The sequence below is a fragment of the Arvicanthis niloticus genome, chromosome 6, assembly GCF_011762505.2.
Source record: "Arvicanthis niloticus isolate mArvNil1 chromosome 6, mArvNil1.pat.X, whole genome shotgun sequence".
Classification (NCBI taxonomy): domain Eukaryota; kingdom Metazoa; phylum Chordata; class Mammalia; order Rodentia; family Muridae; genus Arvicanthis; species Arvicanthis niloticus.
In genome coordinates this window covers 15809370-15837118 of record NC_047663.1, presented here as the reverse complement: position 1 = coordinate 15837118, position 27749 = coordinate 15809370, and the positions used below count along the sequence as shown (strand labels likewise).

General features: G+C 47.9%; 1 protein-coding gene across 3 annotated transcripts in view; it reads right to left on the bottom strand.

The window, feature by feature from the left end:
* Tex2 (testis expressed 2) overlaps positions 1 to 26937 on the bottom strand; it is a 110878-nt gene extending 83941 nt beyond the window's left edge. For all 3 annotated transcript variants that reach the window (XR_013110973.1, XM_034505931.2, XM_034505932.2), the window contains exon 1: positions 26790 to 26937. The gene's annotated coding sequence lies outside the window, so the exon portion shown is untranslated. The remainder of the gene's footprint in view (positions 1 to 26789) is intronic.
* Between the last annotated feature and the right edge of the window lie 812 nt (positions 26938 to 27749).

Here is a 27749-nt window from a genome sequence, read left to right as displayed (position 1 = left end):
CTCTATACCAGGCCCTTGTTCTGTGAACCATAGTTCCTCAAGGCCAGTCAATCAATTCCTTCAGACACTTCAAATGAGGAGTCAGAAGTGGGCTGTTGCTGCCATGGCCACATGGCACAATGAGTCAGTGTCCTGCTCCTGGTCTTTGCTGCACTGGTCTCGCGCTGTTTGCCATTTAGATTGTGGCCTGATCCAGCCCCACAAACCCAAGATGTAGAAATGGCCCCAACAGGGCTCTACCATGCCGATCCTGAAGGTCTGGCCCAGTGCTGTCTCAAAGGCCAGACACAGGCAGGGATGAGGGACAGCGAAAGAAAGTAGGTGGACTGAAAAGAAACCTGGATGCAAGGAGGAAGAAAGAAAGCTGCTTCTTGGCAGATCAGAGGAAATTAAGCCCATGGAGCACTTCATAACCAGAAACATGAGTACACAGCATGGAACCAGACGGTCTGATCTAATTATGGAAGTGCTCTAAGCCTGATGGCTGCCCTGGGCTCTGCTGATGTTTCAAAGAAACAGGCCCTGTGAAACTGTGACCTTGTTGTCTTTCTGTTCACAGGTCCGCCCACTAACTGTAGTATCCTGACTTCCCACATGACCAGTGCCGAGTGCGTTGCTGGGTATCTTCTAGAGTCTATGAGCACAATACTAGACAGACTCAGAGCTTCCTGCATATCCACATGCAATGAGGACCATTGAACACCACTCAGAATTCAACACCCCAAACTGCCCTCCACGGCACAGCTGACAGCCAAGGCTAACCAGAAGGACACGTGTTCAGGAGTACCCTGGCTGGCTCCACACTCCTGGCTTGTCCACTGAGCATCCCTGTGGTAGAAGCATGCCCCCCAAACTGTGGAAAGAAGGGGACAGAGTTCCATAAACTGTAAAGGAAAAGAGTGTTACAGTTAACTACACTGACATTTTTTTATGTGCTTGCTTGCTTGCTTGCTATTTGAGACAGGATCTTACTGTATAGTCCTGGCTAACCTGGAAGTCACTATGGAGACTAGACTGGCCTAAACCTACAGAACTCGACCTGTTTCTGCCTCCTAAAAGCTGGGTTTTAAAGGTATACACAGCATCCTTTTCTAGATTCCCTTTGTATCTTAATGGCAGAGAGAAATATAACCTCCAGGAAATAATAGCACTTGCCCTCAAAGATCTTATCATTTTGGCAGTTGTTACACCTTAAAAAAATTTAGATTTGTTTTCCCTGAGAAAATAACCACTATACAGTTTTATTTTTCTCCAGAAACTTTATGGGAGACCCAGGGAAATAACTGAGCTATTAAGACCAACTGGTGCTCTTACAGAGGACCAGAATTCAGTTCCCAGCACTCACATGGGACGGCTCACAACCTCCTGTAACTCCAGCTCCATGGGTACCCAATGCCTCTGGTCTCTTCAGCCACATACACACACATATACATGGAGACATATAATTAAAGATATCTCTTTAATACATATACATGGAGACATATAATTAAAGATATATCTTTAATTAAATTTATGAGAGCAACTTTAATCTCTCCAGTAAGGACTAATGCTCTATAATGGAACATGTAACCTTATCAACTGAAACAGAGAGCAGTGGGGCACCTACCTGTAACCCCAGACCTTGGGAGGTGAGACAGGAGGATCAGTACAAGTCTGAGGTAAATCCGGGCTACTGAATAAATTCAAGGCTAGTCTGGGGTACTGTAGCAAGACCCTCACTCAAAACACAAACAAAGAGGACACCAAAGGATAGGACAAGGGCTCTCCTGTGTGTGTCCAAGTCACAGTTGTGATGTGTGACGATGCACCAGAGAGCTCTACTATACAACAACACGTTAAAAGGGCTAGTCATGAGCGCTCCGGCCAGCACTGTCACCTAAGCCCTTTAGCTACCCTAACTACCAGTTCCAAGGAGAGGAGGGACATCTGTTCCAAGAGATCTTGAGTATAAAAAAACCTGAGGAGACTGGAGAGCTGGCTCAGTGGTTAAGAGCACTTGTTGCTCTTGCCAAGGACCAGAGTTTGGTTCACCATTTCCACATTTTAGATAAAAGAAATTTAGATCAAGACAAAGCAGTTCAGGCAACTTAGCAAGTATCAAAGCTATCAACCAGCAGAGTCAGGACTCCGGCTGCAGGCTCACACCCTTAACCACTGTGCGTGCTGCCTCTCCTGCTTCCATCCACAAGGCCATCTGGACCACAGGAGCCTTTATGACACTCTGCGTTTTAGGAGATCCAGCCACTCAAAAACCAAGCACACTACTGGGAAAACAGAGACTTTACCCTACCTACCTACACAGAGGCCCACAACCATCTGTTACCCCAGCTCCAGAGGATCTCATGCCCTCTTCAGACTTCTGCAGGCATCAAGCATGCAGTGTCGTGTACATACATGCATTCGAACAGACACTTATACACATGAATATAAATAAATCTCAAGAAAACTCAAAGGGGGGAAGAAGGGAAGAGAGGAGGGAAGGGAGGGACTCAAGTCTTTCCTTCTACACTGTCCAAGGGAATGTAAGGTTTACCGTGTGCAAAGTGTCCCATGGGCTGGTCTAAGTGGCCAAACAGGAATGGATTTCAAAAGTAACACCTAGTGAAAACCAAGTACTTATTTCTCTCAAATTATTCTAGAAAACAAGTATTTAAAATTAACTGTGGCTCTTTCTTCATTTCATATTTTACTCACTAAGTCTGTTTGCAAAAACATTCTAATGTCAGTCAAATCTTTCTAGCCCTGAGAACAGAGGCAAGGCAGTAAACACCCACCTGTACGCTGCCTCAGAGTTCACAAAGCAGAACAGTGCCCAGCCCGGCCGCAAGGGGGCTAGAAGAAGGGAAGGACCAATAATCATCATGGAAGCCAGCAAGGAACACAGCCAGCAAGGAGTCAAATCGGTTTGCAGATTAATCATAAAAGGGTCTCCTAAGCAACCGAGAGTTGGGCTGACACCCTAGATGAGAGAAACAGCTCACTGACGGTGGCAGCAAGGGAGAAAAGGAAATGACCAAGAACCCAAGGCTGGATCACAGCCATGGAGAATCCAAAGAAGCCCCCAGGGCCAAGTGCTATGATACAGCATACACAGAAAGAAGACAAGGCTGGTGCCACACTGAGGACCTGGTCACTGGAAGAGAATGAGGAACGGCTAAAGGACTGTAGACATCTGCATGCGCATGTGGAGCTGACCAGATGTGAACACCCACAACGCCCTCAGGACTGTAGTGGGCAGAGGCTCAGGAGCTCAGTCAGCCCTTACAAACTTCAGTGGGAAGTCCTGACAAGCTGGGCTAGGAGTAGCCATTTGGACAAAACAGATTTGAGTCAGGAGATACACATGGGCTGCCACTATGGAGGGCTGGATGTGAAAGAAGCTATTCTTATGGATGGAACCTGGGCCCTGGGATCAAAAGCTGAAAGGATGGGGCCATAACAAGAGGGAAGTCAGTGAGGCTTAAGAAGAATGCAGCAGGCTCACTTGGAGACATCTTGGAGGCTGAAACTGTTGGTGACCTAGCCTCATGGCTCTCAGATGATGCCCAAGGTTCTCATTCAGTAACTAATATTACCAGAGGAGAGAAATGGCGCCTGGAACCCAAAACTAACAGAAGAGCCCAGACCTCATGCTGAACAATGACACGTGCAAGCAGTATGTGTGTGTTTGACAAAGTGTATGTGAGTAAATTGGGTGGGTGGGGGGAGATGGCAGAAAAGACGGGGAGAGGGAGGAAAGGGAAAGGGAGGACGCTCTGGAGATGTCTGCTGGAGTTGACTTCACAAACTATCTCTCCAGAGAAAGTTAATTCTGTCTGCTATTGATAATAAAATTCTTTAAATTCTGGCACCCTAATTGAATCTCACCAGCAAGCACAAAACTTAGAAATGAAGAAAGAAAAATAATTGTTCTCTGAAATGAGCAGCATGAGGGAACTTTCACTGAAGATTTATGTCCCCAACACTCTGGGACACTCATTCCTCTTCAGGGCTCAATGAGACAGAAACCATGTCTCCTGTTTCCTAAATAAGGAAACCAAGGCAGACAGAGAAATGGTATGACTTGCTGAAGGCTTCACAGCCAGTATGTGTGGCCATGGAAACCAAACAGGTCTGGGTACCCCTCTCCGCAGCACTGACGACCAGGAAAGGCAAGCACCCGTGTTCCATGCCCTGCCAGGGACACCGTCTGCTGGCCTGCTTACTAGGTAATCTTTTTTACTGCTTGCATTGACTAGTTATTATCTTAGCCTCAAGATAACTTTGGCGGGTTTTCGCTGCATCCTCCTTCCTTGGAGATAGGGGCTCAACTCTACAGCCCAGGCTGGCCTCAAACTCAAGGCAATGCTCTTGCCTCAGCTTTCCCAAGGTCTAAGATTATAGATGTATGTCACTCCATACTGATAACCATGATTTTTAAAGACTTATTTTTTTATTAATTCAATCCTTTCTGCTCCAGTTTCTTTAAAGATTTTGTTTTATTTTAAATTATGCATGTAGCCGTGAGTACAGTATCCTGAGGCCAGGAGGCAGTGGGTTCCCTGCAGTGGGAGTTACCGACCAATGCATGCCACCCAGCCGGTGCGGGAAATCAACTCCATACTCTGTAAGAGCAGCTTCTGTCTTAGCTCCTAAGCCATCTCCAGCCTCTGAAGAGATGTTCAACATCTGATCATTACCCCAAAGCTTTAAGTTTTACTGACAATTACTAAGAGGATTTAGATCAAAATGTAAACTCAAGTTGGAAAAGAAAACTAAGTGTTTGTTTCCTATCAAACGCCTACAGCATCTTTCCAACTCAAACTGAAACAAGGGTAAACTGGCTCCCTTAATTTACAAAACAATTTTCCAGGCTCGGATTATCTTTGAGCCAGACTCACAATGTTTCTCACCAAGAGATAAGGCTGCAAGGTGAAGTCCTTGCCAGGCCCAGAAGGTTAACATCGCCAACTGTCAACTAAGGCTTCTTTCTATGTGTGCTCACAGGAAATAGTGTGCAGTCCTTACAGATGACACATTTCTGAGCTGTGCAGAATCGGGTGGAGGTGGGAGGGTAGGGGGCAGGGTAGAGGTGGGAATAGGGGGTAGGGTGTGTGTGTGTGTGTGTGTGTGTGTGTGTGTGTGTGTGTGTGTGTATGTGTGTGAGATGAGATCATGCCAATGAAGGTCAAACAGTGACTCATTATTGTATACTCATTATTGTATTATTATACTCATTAGTGTAGCCTAGGCAGGCTTTAAACTGGTGACAATCCTCCTGCCCCAGCCTCTTGAATGGTAGAATTAAGGCAAGCACCATCATAGTCAGCTAGTCCGCCATCTTGGATATGGATGTGTAAGTGTGTACGTGCACATGCAGCTCTTTGCCAACACATGTTTCCAAGCCTGCCATTAACTTTCTAGGTGCCTGAGATAATTAATGGCATTTGCCCACCCACAAACCAGCACCCTTTCCTGGCTCAGACTTGGCAACAGTGATAGAAGTGGTGCTGGAGTACAAGAGGGTGGGCCTGGGAGTCCCAAAGGCCAGGGCCACATGGCTTCAGGCTGCTCAGATGACTGCCGGCCCATGGAAAGACTGCTCCGCCTGCAACTGTGTCAGCCCTTGATCTGCCCTCACCAGCCAAGCATCTGCAAAGCGGGACAGCTGAGGGCACGGGAGGGGATCTATGGAAGTCCCTGGTGTGGGCTTCTCCTGGCCTGGTCTCAGTTTCCTGGTCTGTGAAGAAGAGCTGGCGTGGGCACAGCAAGCAGAGACAGTAATGATAGGTTCCTGTGGGACTCACAGGAAGACTGACACCGACCAACCTGCCGATTCCAGCTCTAAACAAATCTACCTATTAATGTGCCGAGACCTATGGTGATCAAAAGATCACATAAATGGGAAAATGCTTCAGTCAGTGCTATCAATAGAATAGCACTGCTTCATGAAAGGTAGGTTGCCAGCTTCACTGCTTTAAAATGAAATACAGAAGAGGGCCGGGCGGTGGTGGCGCACGCCTTTAATCCCAGGACTTGGGAGGCAGAGGCAGGTGGATTTCAGAGTTTGAGGCCAGCCTGGTCTACAGAGTGAGTTCCAGGACAGCCAGGGCTACACAGAGAAACCCTGTCTCGAAAAACCAAAAAAGAAAAAAGAAAAAAAAAATACAGAAGAAGAGAGTCAGGCCAATGACTACATCCCTTATCCTGTGCCCTATCCCTGTGGCTCAGGTCACCTGGCCTCTGGATGCTCTGCCACTTCAGGGACAGCATTCAGGGGGATCAGACTTTGTGGGGTGACTACCGCGGGGCTGGTGTGCTAATGTCAACTGGGCTCATAGGATATCAGACAGTGAGGCTTAGTCGCCTAGCTCAGCCAAAGACCATGAGGCTGCTTACTTCTGCCTTGAACCACAGCCAGGCGGCCAGCAAGGGAGCCAGCAACTTCCCCTCTCCTCCGTTCTTGCCATAGGACACTGACAATAAGAAAATAAAAGATGTGACTGGACTGTCCCCTCAAAAGGAAAACAGGTCTTCCAAATGAAACTGTCACAAGCTCCAAAGGAGTTCATAGGAGTCTAAGAACCCAGAGAAAAACGGTTAGGACCAAGTTGGTTGTAGTAAACATCGCTGCTCAGATGTCTGCTCTTTACCTTCCATACCCAGCCAGAAAAGCTGTACTGCCTGACATCATGTCATACGCCCATCACCTGTTGCTACCTGTCATCCTACATATCCCTAAGAAATGGGGTGGGGGCCAGGGAGATGGCTCAATAAGTCAGGTGTTCGCTGCCAACCACAGCACCCAGAGTTCAATCCCTGGAACCTACGTAGTGGTAGCACTGAAAACCAACTCTGCAAATGACCTCCATACACACGCAGTAGCACACACACCAACACACACACACACAAAATAGACAAAAATGTAATTTAAATTTTTTAAAATATATCCTATGTGAGCAGAACCTATCTATCCACTGCTGTGTCCCAATGATGGCACACAGTAGGTACTTTATTTATTGGACAAATGACTAAATAAACATTGCACAGAAAACCTGAACAAGCTATTTATTTATTTATCGCAGGGCATTAGTGGCTCACACCTTTAATCCCAGCACTTGGGAGGCAGAGGCAGCCTGGTCTATAGAGTAAGGTCCAGGACAGCCAGGGCTACCCAGAGAAATCCTGTCTGGAAAAAAATAAATTTATGTCGTCCTTAGAAAATTCTGAATAGGTCCAGCTTAGGGGCACATGCCTACACTATCCCAGCACGTGGGGGATACAGGCAAGAGGAGCCTCAACTACATAGCAAGGAGGAGCCTACTCTGACTGTTCTAGGAAGGAAGGAAGAGAAGGAGGGAAAGAGGGGAAGAAGAAATGAAGGGAGGTTACCTCAAAAAGTGAGCTATGAATACTGTTCAGAAGGTAGCACACCGCCGGGCAGTGGTGGCGCACGCCTTTAATCCCAGCACTTGGGAGGCAGAGGCAGGTAGATTTCTGAGTTCGAGGCCAGCCTGGTCTACAGAGTGAGTTCCAAGACAGCCAGGGCTACACAGAGAAACCCTGTCTCGAAAAACAAAACAAAACAAAACAAAACAGAAGAAGAAGGTAGCACACCATGCTGCTACGAGACAATGAACTTAAGCCCAGGCCAACTCTAGAGGCCCAAGAGAGGCAGAGAAACAACTTGTAGCGCTGTTCCTCTAAAACGTGTTCCTCAGAGGATGCTGCATTCCAGTACATCTGCAAAGGAAAGGCCCTCCCAGGAAACAGAGGGCACCCTAGTGTTGGCAGCATTTCAGACCTCTGTCAGATAAACCAAACCTCCTCTGCAGACAGCTACCTACCAGGGTCCATGAGGAATCTGGGCCCTAGACCTGTGGCTCCAGAGCTGCATGTGTGCCCGAGTCACCCACTCTGAGCAGGGGAGGCCTGTGGAAAAGCAGGAACAAATGGCTAGAAAGCAGGATGCAAAGCTAATACTTTGCAGTTTCCATAAGATACTTTGAGACGGGGTCTTATGTAGCCCAGGTTAGCCTCAAACCAACTCTTTAGCTGAAGATGGCTTTGAACTCCCGATCTCCCTGCCTCAATGCTCAGGTTATAGGCCTGTGCAACTACACCCAGATTATACTGTGCTGAGAATTGAACCCAGGGCTTTACACAAGGCAGGCAAGTACTCTACAGAGAGAGCTACATCCCAAGTCCATCCCTGTCTCTCCCTGCCGCCCTCAATTTTTGAGTCAAGGCCTGGCTGGGTAGCTCAGTCTGGCTTGGTACTAGGTAGGGCATGTGTCCCCATCCCTAGCTACAGCACATCTTATTCTCAAATGGGAGATTTCTGAAATTGTATATATATGGTAAAAGCATGTGATGTCTCCTTCACAACTAATAGAAAAAGCAATTTATCTGACAAATTAGTTTTGGGTCTAGCACTCAAGAGGTCAAAGGCTGCAATGTCTTTTTAACTCTAGGAATAATAAGCATAGGAGTAACCCAAGAATGGAATGAGTGTCACTGTTTCAAATACACACGCTTAAAGCCACCCTCAGACAAAATACCTTCAAAACAACCCTTCACAGCAACACTGAGCCTGCGTTCCTGGGAGAGAGGAGAGGCCCACATTCCAGATCCCGTCTGTAGATTACACAGCTCCCCAAATGAGGCCTGTCTAAGGACCCATGCGTACAGCGCCAAATGAATGTTCTGTCGCAGTGGGGACCTGCGATCTGCCAACAGAAGGCTACCTTTCCAACATTCTCTTCCACTTTCCTGTCTTAATTTAAATCAGTTGTTTTGAACATACACACATATACATGTGAAAACTTGGTCTATGGACACATGGGGTACATGTTCCAAAGGGGTCAGTGTCCCCAAAGAGGCTAGATTTTCTAAAAAATAAAAAAATACTTTGTGTGCGCCAAGGCATACATGTGTGATGTAAGCTTTGGGATGATTCTCCTGTCTCTGCCTCCTCTGATGCTGCGGCTGGGACTAGAGATGCGAGCCACCACATCCATGCATCTTTTGACCTGGGTTCCAGGAAATGAATTCGTGTAGTCTGCGGCATGCAACAAGTGCCTTTTCCTGCTAAGCTACCTTGTCTACCTAGGTGTTAACATTCTTTAAAGTGTACCTGCTATGGTTTGAATATGAATCAGTCCCCCAAAGGGACTGTGTTGAAGGCTTGGTTCCAAATGCAGCAGGTCAGAGGTGTGGCCTTCAGAGGTAACTGGGTCATGAGGGCTCTAATGTCAACAAGGTAATTAATCCCTTGATGGATTCGTAGTTTGTCACACCAGAAGTGAAGGTGAACATCTACAATACAAGCAGTGGGGAGGCTGTGACAGAAGAAGAGTGATTTTTGTGGCTACCCTGGGCTACATAGTGAGTTCTAAGTCAGCCTAGGATACAGATTGAGACCTAGTTGTTTAAAAAGGTGATGGGATGGATGGTTCAGTGTCTAAAAACTCTGGCTGTTCTTCCAGAGGACATAGGTTTCATTCCCAGCACCAACATGGTGACTCACAACTCTCTTCTTTTTTTTTTTTTTTTTTTTTTTGGTTTTTCCAGACAGGGTTTCTCTGTGTAGCCCTGGCTGTCCTGGAACTCACTCTGTAGACCAGGCTGGCCTTGAACTCAGAAATCCGCCTGCCTCTGCCTCCCAAGTGCTGGGATTAAAGGCATGCGCCACCACCGCCCGGCTCACAACTCTCTTCAACTCCAGTTCTAGGTGGAATCTGAAACCTTCTTCCAAGCCCTCTGTAGGCACCAGATACGCATGTGATGCACACACACACATGCAGACAAAACACCCATACACATAAAAACATTTTTAATTAAAACAAAACAAAAAGTAAAAGAGAGAGAGACTACCCAGAGGAAATACATCACTACAGGAATGCTTTGGCCTGGACAAGAGCATGTACACTCTCCCCCCAAACCACACCCTAACACTGGCTCCCCATCCTACATCACACACCCAGCACCTCCCCAACCACACCATCCCTCATCACCCACATCTACTGTGTCACAGCCTCCATCAATTGAGCAGCCTCTTGGCTCTGTGGCTGCAAGTCTGCCTCAGGCCCAAAGCAAGGGAGATGGCCAACCTTGGAATTAAACTCCAAAACTGTGAGCAAAAATTACCATTTTCACCTTGAATTTTCTCCCCTGAGAGTTTGGTCACAATGACTAACACAACATGAGAATCTTAAACTGGGTTATTTCAGGAAATCCAGTGTTCTCAGAGCTGCCTCCAGAGAGTAAGGTTCCTAGCAAGTTTGTTTGGAATCCAAAACATTTCTCAGGAAAACCACTAAGACGACAGGCGAGCAGCTCATACACCATCTTTTTGTGGGTGCAGAGCTCTCATGTTTTGGGGTGCCCAACACGGGGACCTTCCAGCTTCGGGCATATGGGCAAGGTCTTCACTGGGGACGAAGATCTTGGGTTTGCTTTGCACTCATAAACAGGCAACACTCCCTTCTGCGGGCTCTGGTGCTCATGAAGAGCTTTCCCTGGGCCTCTGAGATGTGACTTTATCCAGCTTCCCATGAAAGGGCAAATTAATGTCGCGTCTCCAACGCTGCAGCACATCACCTGGGATTCGAGGCACGTCTCCACGAGCTCCTGTCCCTCCCAGGCAGGCTTTCCTGACACTGAGCAGCTCTGCATCAGAAGGCAACCCTTCCTCAGTGTTCTCAGGACCCTCAGCACACCAGGGCTGGAGTGTCGGTGCTTCTCACCCTTCCTCCTACTGCGACCCTTTCATTTGTTCCTCGTGCTGTGATAACCAACATAAATTAGTTTCATTACCTTCGTAACTGTAGTTCTGCTATTGTTATGAATCATAATATAAATCTCTCATACCCAGGACATTTGATATGCCACCCCAGTGAAACAGTCACTTGACACAACCCTGAAGGGGTCGAGACCCATAGGTTGAGAACCTCTTAGAGTTCACCAGTTTTAACATCCTTGAAAAGTATGTGTGTGTTTTCACTTCCAGGTTTTAATTTTACTTTTTATTTTTGTCTTTACAAGTTTTTCTCTGCTTTCTCAAACATGACAATATAAGCATCCCAGCACTCAGGAGGCAGAGTCAGGAGGATAGTTGCAAGTTCAAGGCCAGTTTCAAGCAAGCTCCTGACTCAAAAGAAGAAAAAGGTAATTATCGTACAAATTACATGACTTCTCTACTTCCCCCAACCCTAGCTGGGGCCTACTGTTATCATCCCCGTTCTATTCAAACCTCAGAAGAAAATGCCTGGTGGCTCTAAAGATCTCACTGTCACTACAAGTCCACCCATCTTTTCTTCACACAGGCAGCACTTTGGGGACTTCTTCCCAAAGTGGCTAAAGGTAAAAGAAGCAGGAGCTGAAAACAGGAGCGCTTGCAACGCCCTCCTGGAGGAGGGCCTTCTGCCCTTTTCCTAACCCAAAAGGTACCATTCTATTTGGAAAATAGCCCATTTTAGAAAAATGAACTTTTATGCTATTATTTCCAAGATGACTGGATGTACAAAAGGAGAAATTACAATCTGCTGAGAAAATTGCAAAATAATTTCTAACTCTATTTGCTGTAATTTGACAATTCCCTTAAAAGCCTAGAAAATGAATGATTTTTGAGCTATCTCAAACTCATTACCCTAACTGGAATCTATTTAGGTGAATAGTTAGCTCCCTTTCAAGTCACACAAAAGCACATACAGGGCAGACACCCTTCCTAGTAAAGCACAGAACAGTATGCCTATAAAGTCTAAGTCACCAAGCAAATAAAGAGTTTAGCCTCAAAATACCTTCAGAATCTGCTACAGCATACGTAAGATCTGGAGACCGGCACAGGCTGACACACACACAAAATGAAGTGATGGGCGGCCCACCTTCAACAGAGACCAAGTCACAGAAAGCAGAGGTGTTGGTCTCATTGGTTTTATTTGCTAAGTTTTTGTTTTCCACCTGTCACTGTTTTCTTGCAAATCCCCAGGGCAGGGTGGCATGTGCCTAGTCACAGAGGCTCTGAAGGATGAAATGGGACAATGTCTTGGTTCCAGAAGTTCTACACTGGAAGCAACTTGCTGAGACAGTGGAGGGGTCAGGGGCGGGGCTGGAAAGATGGCTCAGCTGTTAGAAGTGATCACTGTTCTTACAGAGGACCCAGGTTCAACTCCCAGCACCCACATGACAATTTACAATTGTCTATAACTTCCATTCTAGGGGAACCAGCACCCACTTCTGGTCTTCGTGGGCCAGACAAGGATGCAGTACATATATGTACATTCAGGCAAAACACACATAATAAACCTTTTAAAGGAGAGGGAAAGGGGAAAACAAAAATACCACAAACAGAGAGCACTAGGTCGTTCACCATGCTGTGGTCACAGGACACAGCCTAACCATTTGACCTGCATATTTTGGTAGCCTCTCATTACAATTAGTTTGTGTTGTAGGAATGTAAGCAGACTGGATGAGAAGGAAGGCATCAAACCAAGGAAAGCCGGCTGAGCCTTAGAGCACAGCAGGAAGTCATCTGCACCTGGACATTAAGGGCCAAGCCCTGACTCCCTCTGTATTTAAAATCCACAGCGCCGACTCTTCATTCATTTTAGATGAATCTCACGGTAGGTTTTCTGTAATTACCAACCGCTTGCATTACCAGCTCATGAGACAGCTCTATCAATAAAGAGATCCAGTTTCTTAACTGATGCCTACCAGGCATAGCATTATGCTCACCTCTGGGTGCAGGCGTGTACCCCCACCAGGCTAAGGACTCCTCAGAAGTAGAAGAAAAGAACATTTCCTCCCTTTAAGAGCCATGTTTCGACTCCCCAGGGCACTGGGGGAGAAAATGTAAGTGGCAAAAGCAGATGATCTGGGGTGAAGGAGGTTAGTTTGGATGGGGGTGGGGGGGTGTCTGCTGCCACATTACCACCTACTATCAGCTTCAGCACATATCATGATGCCCTAGAAGAACAGTCTTTCTGCCAGCAAGTTTCTGTCTTTACTGTCTCACTGCCTCAGGCAACACTGGAGGCGGAGAGTAAGGCACAAGTACATGTCCATGAGCTCGCCCTCAGACAGCACGGCTGTACAAGGATGAGTCGGAAGCCAGCAGGGGGCTGCCACAGCAGGACTGGGAGCAGGAAAGGGCAAGCTGAGGCCCCAGGTATCTCAGGGAGGAGCAGGACCCACTGGCCAGAGCCAGGCCACTAGGAGCATCAGGCTTCCTGGTCCTCCTTGACTCAGGCAAGAATTACTACACCTAACAAAAGAGCAGTGCACAGCATGATTTAGAAAGAACAACAGCTGGGCAGTGGTGGCACACACCTTTAATCCCAGCACTTGGGAGGCAGAGGCAGGCGGATTTCTGAGTTTGAGGCCAGCCTAGTCTACAGAGTGAGTTCCAGGACAGCCAGGGCTACACAGAGAAACCCTGTCTTGTGGGAGAAAAAAAAAAAAAAAGCCTCAAAGAACCAGCCTGAAGTTATACTAGTAGCTACATGCTAGATGATGTTCCTTTTCTTTCTTTCTTTTTTATTTTTTGGAATACAGGGATTCACTATGTAGCCTAGACTGGTAACAGGTCTCAACTTCGCAGCAATCCTCCTGCCTCAGTCTCTCTAGTGCTGAGATTACAGTCATAAACCATCAAGTCTAGAACCAGTTTCTGGGTTCCTTGCACATCTGTCAGGATGCTTCTGTCCCTCTGAGCAGCACTCTTTGGAAGAGGTTAACACTACCCTGAGGCAAGGGTAAAGACTAAAGGCCTAGCCTGAGGTACCTGTTACCTGCTACAGACTACTTTAAGACTAGGAAATGGGACCTTCTGGTTCCTACTTTAAATACCAACTTAAACATTTCTATAAAGGAGCTCCTACAGGTGGAACATGACACTAAATGGTCACTCCTTAGCTTGCCACAAAAACACCCATCTCACCCAGTGTTACCCGATCCATACGGTGCCTGCTGTGTTCACTCTCAGGAGTGCCAGGTTGGAGCACCCCACCATAGCACCGAGGGAGGAAGCCCACTCAGAAGAGGAAGCTGGAGCCAGTGTCAACTGCAGACACCATGTGCTTATAGGCCACAGGAGCTGGGTTCAGAAATAGTTGAAACTGCAATCTCTCCAGTATCCCATCAAAGCTATAGATCAAACCAGAAAACGTTCAGAAATGTGTTTTCTAGCATTATAAACTCACTGGGCGATCCTCTGGAGGGGCCTCTTGACCATCGCCCCAGGAAACTCTCAGCCTTGGACTTACAATGCCTGCTGCCAAAACACCTCTGCTGCCTAAAGCAGAAGTTGTGTGATGTGGTTTCTTTTCTTCTCAGAGATTTTTGAGACCACATATCAGATCTCCCAAAATAAAATTCACTTCAGGCTATGAAGCCTCCTAGGAACAGGTTCTCCATCACAGTCGAGCCTGGAGACAAAAGCCAAGTTGAACACATGAGTTTGGTCTCTGGCTCAGAGCATGATCAATAGTCATTTCTGCTGGGAGTTTTAGCCTTTAAAAAAAAAAAATTAATGTTCCTGCTTTACTATTAACTTTCCCATCAGGATCGAACTCAACCACCCGATCCCTGTAGGCCTCCGTCCTACCCTGGGAAATTAAACCAAAGCAACTCCTTTCCCGTGGGCTCTCCACTGCCCTGACTTGTTTTCCACCTCTGTGTCACCTCTGACTTGCACTGGGGCAGCAGCTTGACTCCCCCTGAAGACAGTACCTCCAGGTTCACACGGCAGCTGCTGGAGTTTCTGCACTCTGGACAGCATGAGGCAGATGGAAGCCCAGAGGACACGTCAAAATAGTCAGTGATGGGTGGGTACTGAGCAACGCCTCGCCCGTCTGCCTGGTGCATGCCAACGGATGTGGAGAGACTGGCAGCTGGGCGCTCTTGAGGCTCACCTGGATCAGGTGCGATGGTTCAGTGTGTGTCCACACGTACTAGGCCCTGCACTCAATCCCTAGTACACTCCCCCTAAGGGAGTCACTGTTGTGGAATGATAGCGAAGAAGTCATCCCAAACAAGCATCTGGACACTGGGAACACCAGGGAGGCTCCTGGCTCCAGAAAGGAAGCATTGCCACCATTTTAACTCTAAGGAAACAATAACGTGGACAAGGAAACACTCAGCTGATGACTTGAGGGGTAGAGCCAGCCTGTATGAACACTGTTCACTCCTGGGACACCACAGCTGACCCTCTGGACAGCTTTTACCTCAGCCGCTGTCAACCGGCCTTTTCCTACTTAGCACCATTAAGTGCAACACGAACATAGGAGCACACACACTTCCGGCTTTTTTCTATTTGGCTCCATTAAGCACAGCGTCACTCCCTTTCTCTCTCCCTCCCTTCTTGCGTCACTCCCTTTCTCTCTCCCTCCCTTCTTCCTCCTTCCCTCCCTCTTCCCTACCAGCTCTCCACAAGGAGTTCCCACAAGATCTACCTACACAAACATCTGCATGCTTAATTACACCTGCCAGAGGGCCTGTTTTACAATCTGCCTGTTGCTGCTTAGGTCTGCAGACAGTCTCACTAGGATATTACCTGCTCTCCTCCTGCACTTTCCATTGAATTCAGGTGCTTTCTGGTTCCATCATCAGGCCCCACAGAGTGAATCCCACAGAGGGGTTTTCCTTGGGGGTCATATGACCCCTTTCTGTGCTAACTACCAATCCCCATGCTTTGTGCTGCAGGGTTTCCAGTGCAAAGCAGCCTTCCTCCACGAGCTGCTCAACCTCAGACCTAAGTCTGTAGACACCTGAGCCCTTCTCTCAGTGACAACTTTCACTTAAAAGTTCCTCCCTGGTCACCACTGCCATACAAAGACACACACCAGGTCCCACAGGCCCCCTTTTTGTCTGTGTCTACACTTTTCCTCTATATTCTGCTGTGTTCTTAAAATCCACAGCTGGAGGCCATCTTAACCAGACTTGCCAGACTCCCAGAAAACACGGGTTGTGATCTTCATGGTACCATCTCTCCCCTTGGGCCAGGGGACAGAGCTCAGAGGTACCACTGCTTAGCATCCACAGAGCCCTGCGTCAAGCCCCTTGTTCTGGTTTCATTTCTGTTGCCATGTCAAAATACCCTGACCAAAAACCAAGATGGGAAGAGAAGTTGGCTTGCAATTTCACATTACAATCCATCACTGAGTATAGTCAAGGCAAGAACCTGATGTCAGGTCTGCTTCCTGTTCTACACAGCATCACCTCCAAGTACAGAATTAAATTCCCAGCCACAGTGGAGGAGGAGCCATGCAGGATGCTGCTTGCTGGCCAGCAGTATACTCAAGTATACTGCAAGTATACTCAACTAGCTGCCCTAAACAGCTCAAGATCTCCTGCCTGGGTAATGCAGTGCCCACAGTAGGCTGGGCCCTTACCATATCAATTAACAGCCAGACACCTGCAGCTCCCCACAGACATGCCACAGAACAATCTAATCTAGACAATTCTCAAACTGAGATCCTCTTCCCAGATAGTTCTAGTTCGTGTCAAATTGACAAAGCTAACTAAAACACTCAGTTATGCTCCCAACCCCCACACAAGGGGACCATCTCTTCTCTGGTACCTGAGGCCCTGATCTAAAGAGAGTCCCTTTCTTCCACAGAGATATTATCTAGAAAACCATCAGTGATAACTCACACCAACTTTCTCTCTTAAATCCTAAAGCTGTAGATGGAATTTACCCCCCATCTTGACCCCATGTACTTCAGTCTCTTACTCAAAACTTCAAAGTCTGGGAAAGATCAAAGTTTCTTCTGTTTCCCTGGTGCATGGCAGTGGGTCTGTGGACACTGGCTGCTGGGCACACCCCAGTTCATCTGGAAGCGGGTCTGAGGAAGAATGAAAGTCTGGCAAGAGGCACTGCCAGGTCTACATTCAGTGATACCTTTCTCTTCACCAGGGAGGCACCCAAGAGCAGAAAGCCTCTTGCCCCCAGCATGCAACCTTCCTATAGCATCCTGGAACCCTTTTAGTGCCCACCTGGCACAATGTTTTAGCAGTTCCAGTGGCTACAAGCAGGTCTGTCCTAAACAGGTTTTCCCCCACTGGCAGAGCAAGCAAGAGGGAGGAGAGAGACACTCATGGGCAGCCAAGTCTCTCTGTGGAGATCCTGCATCCTGACCACAGGCCACACAAGCAAGTCACACACCTAGAGGCTGACTACAGGCACACTGAACAGGGAGAGATGCCGCTTGAGACTAAGAACAGGAAGCCTGTTCGGACAAGGGTCCACCTCATACCCAATCCTTGTAATGGGGTGGACCAATGTCTCTTAAGTCTGGGACAAAGGACTAGACAGAGCTTCCTCTAAACCTAGGCTGTAGCTCCCCATGGATTACTTCAGACACTCCCTGCCTCACCATCTCCCGTCCTCTGCCCTACTATTATTCAGGCTCTTCAATAAGCCCATGTTTCAGAGCGGTCCTCACGCTCAGCCTCCCCATGCTCTCTGGTGTGCCAGTCACTCCTCAAATGCCAGAAGCCTGGACAATGGCAGAGACTGTGCTGGGTCCTAGGCATATAAGGTAAGAAGAGAGTAATCAACATGTCTCTGCCCTCCTGGGAAGGAGGAGAAAGCAGCTGTTTGTTAAGAATCTGAAATAACAAACTGTGACAATCACTATGAAAAGGGTGAGATCAGAAAGAGGGATGTGAGCAAGGTGTTAGGTTCCCTGAGGACAAGTGGGCTCCTGAATATCCAGGGCTGGAAAAGTGGCAGCACACCTGAGCAACACAAGAGGATCCGGGCGCCCTGCTGAAGAGGGCAGAGAGCTAACCCTCCTGCTACCATGTAATCCTATCCAGTCTTCCAGGGTTGCCCAGAGACATCACATGAGCATGTCAGGATTTTTACCTTTTTTTTCAGGAGACACCACAGCATCAAATCCAGCTTTTCTGAGTCTCTGAGGCCAGCTCTAAACCCTGAGCTCACCGGGGGTTGTCCCTTCCACACAGACCCCTGTATCAAAGGACTGAGCTTGGGAAACACCCTAATGTGTGCACTTATGCTTGCTGTTGGAATTAGTCAAGGCTGGAGAGGTAACGGCTCAGCTGTTAAAGGCTGGGCTCTGAACAAAAGTAAAAGTTAGTTGAGCTGGGTTCTAACTGGTAGTTCCTGGTTTGGGTTTTTCTGTGGTACTGAGGATTTAACTCCCATCCCTATACATGCTAGGCAAGCACCCTACCTCTGAGCCACATTTCCTGCTGAGACGGGGTCTTGCCCTGTCTAAGATGACCATGTGGAACTATCTCAACTAAAAGTACTTAAAATTTCATAAACTTAAACTTCAGTTTCTCAGTAGCATCACCACCTTCCAAATGGTAGGCGGTGACCATTAGAGAACCCAGTTCTAGAATACTTCTAACTTTACAGGAAGATCTGTTGGACAGTGGCCCAAAGGGCACTGCTACGGAGTTATTCCCATAACCAATTTTAATTGTCCTTTTAAAATAAAAAACAAAAGTTTATCATATAAAACTCAGTATGTGGGGCTGGAGAGATGGCTCAGCAGTTAAGAGCACTGGCTGCTCTCTCAGAGGTCCTGAGTTCAATTCCCAGCAACCATATGGTGGCTCACAACCATCTGTAATGGAATAAGATGCCCTCTTCTAGTGTGTCTGAAGAGAGCAAGAGTGTACTCATATACATACAATAAATAAATATTTTTAAAAAAAAAAAAAACCCTCAGTATGTGGACCAGGGTGGCCTCAAACTCAGAGATCCCTCTGCCTCCTGAGTGCTGGGATTATAGGTGCGTGCGCACACGCACACGCACACACACCCCATCTACTCTCTCTCCTTATTTTTAAGGTTTTGTGTATTTATATTTTATGTGTACACCATATGCATGCCTAGTACCGCCAGATGCTAGAAGAGGATCTGGGGTGCTCTGGAAGTGGAGTTACAAGCAGTTGTAAGCCATCATGGGGGTGCTGGGAACCGAACCCAGGTCCTTAGCAACAATAGCTGCCCTTAACCACTGAGCCACCTCTCCAGCCCATTACATCTCATCACAGCCAGGACTATAAAGATTTCGAAGAGTTCCTGTTTTGGATTAGGACTTTCAACACCAAGCATGTAGGACGTTTCTTCTCTCTGATCACACTTAGCACATGTTTAGTTCAAGGATACACATGTAGTTTATCTTTGGAAAGCCCACCAATACGTTCCAGCAAGAAGCCATCTGAGAAAGAGTTGAGCAAACTTCAGCAAGCATGAAAGGCAGCACATGCCTCTGGTCCCAGTACCTGGGAGGTGAGGCAGGAGGAGCACAAGTTCATGACTTGTCCAGCTATGTAAAGAATTCAAGGGCAGCCTGGGACGCTTAAGACCCTGTTTCAAAAGGGGGAAAATGTTGCTACTAAGTGAAACTGCATGATGAATGCACAGGTTCTACCATGTTATTTTTTGCATAGTGTTATTTAATTCTTTCTAAGCTAAAAGACTTTAGAAACTAATTCACTGATATAGAAATTGGCCATAGTTAACACTTTCTAGGAAACCATAAACCATGGTACGGTTAGGTTTACAGCATTTAATTATTGACCATACCAAACAAAGAACTGAAGCAGTGGGCCTTCATAGTCCCAGAGTACAGTTGTCCCTACAAACAACAAAATACATCAGTGCGTTGGGCAGTGGTGACTCACACCTTTTACACCAACACTTAGGAGGCAGAGGCAGGCTGATCTCCTGGCTGGAGGCCAGCCTGGTCTACACAGTGATATTTCAGGACAGCCAGGGCTACACAGAGAAACTTTGTCTCTGAAAAAAGAAAAAAACAGAAACACCAAAACCTGTTAGAGATGGGATCAGAAATACTGCACATAGCAATATCTGATCACCTGATAATAAAGCCACTGCCTTTTGACGCCTCCAAAGGGAGAATAAACAAACAAACAAACAAACAAACAACTTCCCGCATCCACATACTAAAGCAGACACTAGGTCAGAAGGCTCAGTGGGCAACAGTGCTTGCTGCCCAGTCTGGTGACCTTGGTTCAATCTCCAGGACCCACACAGCAAGAAAGGAAAACCAACTCAGCTGTCTTCTAACCTCCACAGGTGAGCATGTTTGGGAAACATGCAGTGCATGTTGCACACACACGCAAACTAATAAATGTAATTCATTTTTTTAATCAGACAACAGTGACAGCTTCCAGTCCAGCTGTCTGCACAGAGTGCTGGGCCTCCTGTAGGCGGGGCGGGCTCTCCCCAGGAGCAGGTTCACTGCAGAAGGCCACAGAGCTGCCTGAGAAAGCCTCGAAGACCTGCACAGCAGCTATCCACTTTGTGCCTGCGCCAGGTCTGGGTCAGGTTTCCCACTGCTGAGTCAGCAAACCCTATTCTCTTTCTGTTCATGCCAGGAACAGCCCTCAGAGTTTACTCAATCCTCAGAGCACAGGAGGCCCAGGAGGTTAAGAAACTTCCCAAGGCCTCCCAAGCACTGCCTGGCTCCCGAGGGCGCCTGTCCTCTGCCCCAAGCCAGGTACATACACAGGCTGCTCTGTCTGCTCTTCTGTCTCTCTCTACCCCTGGTCATCAGTCACCAATCACCTGCCCACCTCTCTCTCTCCCTCTCCTGAGATTCTCTTCTCTTTCCCAGTTCCTTGTTCTCTCCTTCGGAGCGATTTCACATTCTCTACCGTTTTGTATGTACAGTCTGTACAGCGCAGATGTTGGCCTGTCTATTGTCTAGACCACATACGGTGCCGTGGGCAGGTGGGGCCCACATCTGCTTTACTCCTCATCAGATTGCCAGTGCCAAGCACAGTGCTTAAGACCAGGGAAAATTCAAATGCTTGGTGACTGGCAACCACTGTTCAGCCGGTCCTTTCAATAGGATATTTCTTAACTTCTCTATTTTAAACCCCAAATAATAAGTATTAACAGTTTTAGGAATACTGCTTAAAAGACAACACTGGGTGTAAGAAAGGACTAAGATTTGGATAAGAGAGTGCGCCAGCTTAGGCAAGCTTTACACAGCAAAGGAGAAACAATATTCTGATTCTGATTGGCTACTTATGTATACCAACAGCAGTGTTGGAGCTCCAATCCTAAGTAAGCTTAGGACTGAGGACAGCTCCTCGCCCCGTGCCATCCTCAACTGTTAGAATAAGCTACTGAGGTGCTCACTGTCTCAGTTCAATTATCTCCTCAGGAGAAAGCGCTTAGAACCAACGATCCAGGCAGATCCAACAGACAAAGGTTACTTCAAAGCCCACCTGGGTCTCCCATCCTGTGAGATTCCACAGGAGAGGTCAAGTTCATCTCTCAATAGTCCCATTTATGCCCATTTATGCTCACAGTGACCTGCCAATGGCTTTGTTCACCAAAGGAAAGCCCTTCCTTTCAAGGACTGAACTCTGCTCTCCCTCCAGTAGGAGTTACTCTTTAGGCTTAACCCAGCTACCCCGATTCACTCACGGCTGAACAGGTACGGGCTGGAAAGCTGACCTCAGAGCAGAGGGCTCTTCCCTTTCAACTGGAAAGCTCCCAGAGCTCGTGGCTTGAAAGGGTTCCAGAAGGAGTGAGCCTCTCATGACCATACCACAGGATTCATGCTGGGGCAGCAGAAGCCTGAGCTCTGCCTTGTCCTGTGACCCCGGCTTCATTCTTTAACCTCTTAGAACTTCAGCCTTCTCATCTTAAAATAAGTGCATCTCATCACTGCCAGGTGTGGTCATGCACACCTTTAATCCCAGCACTATGGAGGCAGAGGCAGGAGGAGTACTCTGAGTTCATGGACAGCCAAGACCACCACATAAAGAAACCCTGCCTCAGGATAGAGGGATGGCTCAGAGGTTTACTGCTCTTTCAGTGGTCCTGAGTTCAATTCCCAGCAACCACATGGTGTCTCACAACCATCTAAAATGAGATCTGGTGCCCTCTTCCAATCTGCAGGCATACATGTAAGCAGAACACTGATATATAATATATATTTAAAAAAAAAAAAAAAAAAGGAAAGAAAGAAACTCTGTCTCATCGTCCTACAAAAACCCAAAACAGACAAAACAAAAAACAATTTTCTGAAGTTTGAACTAGGTAAAGTTTAGATCCTGGCACACAGTGATTTTGCATAAATAATAACTAGTCTATTTTTTTTGTTTTGTTTTGTTTTGTTTTGTTTTGTTTTTCGAGACAGGGTTTCTCTGTCTCGAAAACCCTGGCTGTCCTGGAACTCACTCTATAGACCAGGCTGGCCTCGAACTCAGAAATCCACCTGCCTCTGCCTCCCAAGTGCTGGGATTAAAGGCGTGCGGCACCACCTCCCGGCTAACTAGTCTATTCTTATGGACTGTTAATTGTTTTCTACTTCTTTTTGAAACGGGGCCTCACTATGGAGCCTGGCTATACTGGAACTTCCTATGTAGACCAGGCTGGCCTCAAACTCAGAGACATCTGCCAGCCTCTCCCTTCCAAGTGCTACTTTTAAAAACATTGTCACAAACATCCAAGTAAGACTCTGAAAGTCTTGAATGAAACTCTCAAATGATAGGAAGAGCGTGTAAACCCCCCCCCCCCACGCTAGAAACAGAAGCAAAATCAAGGCCAGACTGGGCCACAATACAAAACCTTGTCTCCAAAATAATAAAAAGTCCTGACTAAAGTAATTCCTTTCAACCACTGAGTATCTCATATCTCAGACCCTTGGGTCCCGAGGCTCAGACACTCTGAGACTGTGTTGGGCATGGAAGCAAGGGGACATGTAACAACAACAAAAAATTCCTCGGGGTGGAGGGTTAGCTTAATGGTTAGAGCTTGGTTCAATTCCTAGCACACACATGGAGGCTCCCCACCTCCTCGGTACCAGGCATCCATGTGGTACACAGGCATACATGCAAGCAAAACACTTACATACATAAAATAATAAAATGAATTTTTAAAAAAGAAAGTCCTCAATCTGTAAGAGACTGAGGGTCTGGAGTGTAAAGATGTCCCAGGAACCCAGGGATCACGGGTGACATCATCAGGCCTACCAGGCCTCTAGGTACCAAGTACAGGGCTCTGTTCATCTCATCCAGTACCATGAGGCACTGTAAGGAGTTTCAAAGGGAACAACACGCAATCTTAAATATAACCTTGAATCACTCTAAAGTTCGTATGTAAGTATTCATCAGTATGGGGTTCCAGTCTTTTTAAATTAATCTCTATTTTTAACTAGAGGATTTAAAGGTGACAAAAAAAAAAAAAAAACCCACCTTAGTGAACAGCCAGGACAAAGGGAGCTGACTGTCCATGGCTCATTAGCTCCTGAAGTTAATATTCTCATGGGGGCAGCAGTCAGCTAAAGATCAGTAGTACTCCAGGCAAACTGGAAACCATTCCTCCAGCCCAGGATCCCAGTCCACAGACAATCACCAGGGCTCTGAGTACTGAGTGCTCAAGGCATCTACAGTTAACTGTTCAGTCTGCCATCTGACAGCATCAAATGGTATGGGGGCTCACGGTACGCCAGGCCTCAATGACCTCATATAACCCGCCTCATAACTACCTATAAATAATCGACTACCACTGTCCATCTAAGCTAAGACCACTAACTATAAGACACACCAATATTTTACACACCTAAAAATATCTCATGTGCCACTGTAAGGCTCTGTACGTCTTGGCTCTTGTTATGTCTTGGTGTTACTATGACATGGATACTGACATTCTCAACAGGTGATGGGACTGAGGTACACAAAGACAGCAACTTCCCCAAGGTCACAGAGCTGGTGAGCAGACACACTGGGATGCAGTCCTAGAAAGCTGGATCACCTCTCCCCCAGAGTTCCTGAGGATCTAAGGAGCCTCCTCCAACCCCCAGATTCCACCAGGCAGAGGCAGGACACCAGGTGCTGACAGGTCACTGACACAGCACAGCAGCTCATTAGCCAGAGTCAAGCCTGACCTGTCATTCGGACACTGCCCTATGCTAACTCTTATAATCTCCACTTGGCTCCAGGAAAAGGCGGTACGGTACAACGGGAAAAGCACATCTTGGAATCAAACAGTCGGAGGTCCAGCTCTGTGTCCAGTGAGCTTGTCATCCTGGTTAAGTCATGGGACAATCCTGAGCCCCTTTCCTCCTCCATAAAAGGAGGTTATCATCCTACCCTGAGAGGCTGCTGCAGGACCAGTCTGTGCACAAGAGATGGGATGTGCTGCATGGCAGAACTATGACTTGAAAAACCACCTTTATTTGGTAGTGGCGCAGGACTTTAACCCCAGCACTTGGGAGGCAGGGGCAGGTGGATCTCTGAGTTGAAGGCCAGCCTGGTCTACAGAGTGAGTTCCAGGACAGCCAGGGCTACACAGAGAAACCCTGTATCAAAAAATAAAGACAAAACAAAACCCCCCACCAGTTCCAGTCAGCTTCTGCTCTGGGACAGAATCAAAGAACTCAACACCCTTGTGATCTCAACAATCCCTAAGTGGGGCCCTACAAGACATTAAGGGTCAAACAGGAGAGAGAATTCCTCGAGAGAGAAAAGGAAGAAAAGAAAAACTGGAGGCACCTAGAAGACAAGGGCAGCATTCCGTAATGATCTTCCTAAATTGTGAATTAATGAACTTGTGAGACAAGGGGAAAGAAAGATGCCTGATATCAAGACACTGGCCAACGAACATAAAGATGAATATAATTTTCTATTGAACCTGACACAGAAACTGGCCTTTGAAGATTCAGCTTGCAATCAAAGTATCTGAGGTAGAAATATTTCTCCCTCTCTGTTTTCATTAAGGAACATTCTGTGTGTTTCTCTCTTCTTACTTCAAGAGCCTCAGCAAACGAGAGCTTTTGACTTTGATGGACTCCTCCCTCCTCCCTCCACCTCCGCCATATCCGCAAAGCCTAGCAGATGCTAGCACATCACAGACTCACAATAAAAAGTTATCAAATAAGTATTTTTTGACTCTAGGCAATGTCTTTGCTCATAACGTCCTACAGTTATTCTATATAGAAGTATAATCAAGCTGGGGAGTTGGGAGAGGGCTTGCCTACCACACATGAAGCTCTGGCTTTGATTCCTACACCACACAAACCTGGTGTGGTGGTGCAGGCTAGAAACCCCAGCACTCAGGAATTGGTGGCAGAAGAATCAGACATTCAATGTCAACCTCAGCTAGGAGCAAGTTTAAGGCCAGCCTGGAATATGAGGGACCTTTTCTCAAAACACACACACACACATACACACACACACACACTGTCTAACCTTTGCTGCTTTTCCTAGAAGCAGTCTAAGAACGTAATCTCTAATAACAGGAGTGTGAGTGTGCCTAGCACAGGCTACAGCCCTCACTACACACCACTCAGCCCAAACCACTCTTTTAACTGTCCCTCCTCATCTGCCCTTACTACCTGTCAGTGAACTTCATCACCTCCTCGCTCTGATCTGAATCTCCTTGTTCCAGAAGATACACGTGCAAGGATGTGCAGTCCCCCAGAGCTCTCCTCTACCCCCTCCAGGCCTTCATGTCCACTCCCAGGAAGCTCAGGCAAAGATCAGCAAAACTCTGGCTCCATCCTCTTAGCCTCGGCCTGGAGGACTCTGAAAAGGTACTGAAAGGGTTTAAGGGATGGGAAAAAGCTAACAGAAATGGCGTTTGTCATCGGTCAATACAAGATACACTTTCCTGCATGTCACCCCAATCCAAAACGCACACCTAGACCTTGAAACTCCCTTCCCCAAAAGCCAAAGATCACTTGTTCCTCTGTTTCCCTTGTTATTTTCCACATACAAGTCACTTTCTCTTCGGGTTTAATCTAGCTCCTGAAAAGACTATTCCTCTCAGTTGAGCGCACAGCAATGGTGTCAAGACACTTGCACCTCACACGGGAACAGGACACAACCTGTGTCCTCAGGGATCCCACTTTTCCTTCCACTCTAAAAAAGTATGTCCTCCTTACACAGTATCTATGAAACCTAATGACAATGTGTTTCTTAGCTCTAGAAAAAAGAAAAAAAAAAAGAGCGAGGGTGTTTAGCAGACTTTGCCCTTAAATTTGATGCCGTGTAACCATAACAACTGATGGTTTAGGTAACCATCAACCCACTGAGGGGCTAAGTTTTCCAAAATTCGTTTTTCAGTGGGGGAAAAAAACTCCCTTGCACCAACTCCCGCGCGCAGAGTCGGCACTCCAGAGTGGCATGTGGTGCAATGGAGCCGGCGGTTCCCGTCCCCGCTTCGGTCCCCGGGTCTCCGCTACCGTCATCTCCGTGCTCCCAGCGGGGCAGCTAGCGTTAGGCCTCAGCCCAATGTCACTTGTTAACCTTCCGATCTCCCCGGTTTTCGGTGCGCCGCCGCCTCCCTTTTAAAGCACACAAACCACCCCTCGGTCCCCGGTGTCCGCCAGGAGTTGCAGAAAAACAAGCGAAGCGCCGACAGCCACTGACAGATTCGCGCAAAAGTAACCGCGCTCCTCCATTCCCAAGCTTCTCCCACGGTGGCCCAGGGGGCGGCGGGCAGCCGGGGCTCCACGTACAGAGGTGACAAGTGTTTTCCTTCAGTGAGCGTGTGGATGCTGCTTCCCGGGACCTACACCGAGCCGCGGACCCTAGGCTGGGACCAGCTGGCTTGCACCTCCCGCTCCAGGGCGACTCCGCCCCGCCCGGCCCCCAAGCAGAGAAGGTCTCTCCTGGGGCCACCCGTGCCGGCGTCCCGAACCCTAGCAGTGTGGAAGAGGCTAAACCGAGCCCCGCTGCGCCAACGGCTGCGGGAGCTGCCGGTGCCCCGGAGCCGGGCCACCCAGCCCGGGCCTGCTCCGCCCGACGTTCCCTGCGTCGCCCCACCTGGCCCCGAGCGCGCTCACCCCGAATCCGCTGGCTGCCTCATCCTACTGCGCCGGCGCCCGTACTCGGCGGCCGCCGCGGCTCCGGCTCCAGCTCCAGCTCCAGCTCCGGCTCTGGCTGGGGCCGCCGTGCTGCTGCCCGCCCGCCCCCGGGCACCGGCCGCCCCGCCCCGCCGGCGGACCCGCCCCGCGGCCGCGGCCCCCACCGCCCAACCACAGGGCGGAGGGGGTGGAGCCAGCCGCGTACCAGACATGACCAATCCAGCCAGTGCCGCACGCCCGCGAGAGGCCTCAGGGCTCGGCTGGCGATTGGTCAGGTCTGTTAAAGGGGCTGCGGCGCTGCAGACTGGAAAGAAGGGGCGGCCGCGAATTACTGCGGGTTACCTGGCGGAATCCCAGTGGGAGGAGCAAGCGTTTCTCTCTCCCAATAAAACTGAGGCGCTTTCCCCAGTTCTTTGTATTTCTTAATTTTCTCTTCCTGCAATTTAGCAACAAGTGCCTCCAGCCGGGAGAGAAACTGAGGTTACGAAAAAAGCAGCTGTCTGGCTAGGCAGATTCTTACGAACTTGGGAGGTGGTCGGACATTATCAATCCCTGCTATTTCCAGAAACTGGATTTCTGAGCTCCTCCTCCACACCTGACCAAAACCACCAATCCCAAACTGATTAGTAGAATTAGCGCCTAGAACTCGCGTGACGTAAATATATCATATATTATGATCTTTGATTTTTAAACACAGGGTCTCCTGTAGACACTAGGCTGTCTTCAGACTTAAACGATAAGCCTACTGCCTCTGCCTCTGCCTCTACCTTTACCGCTAGGACTATAGGCATACACCACTACACCTGGAAAACATAAATTTACCTTAGAGGGACGGTGTCCGGGGGCGAAAGAAGAAAGGATTTTCACTTAAAATGAACTTGGAATGGTGAAGGCTATTTTTATTCATCAATTCCTTACAGGGTAGAGGAAGGGGACGGA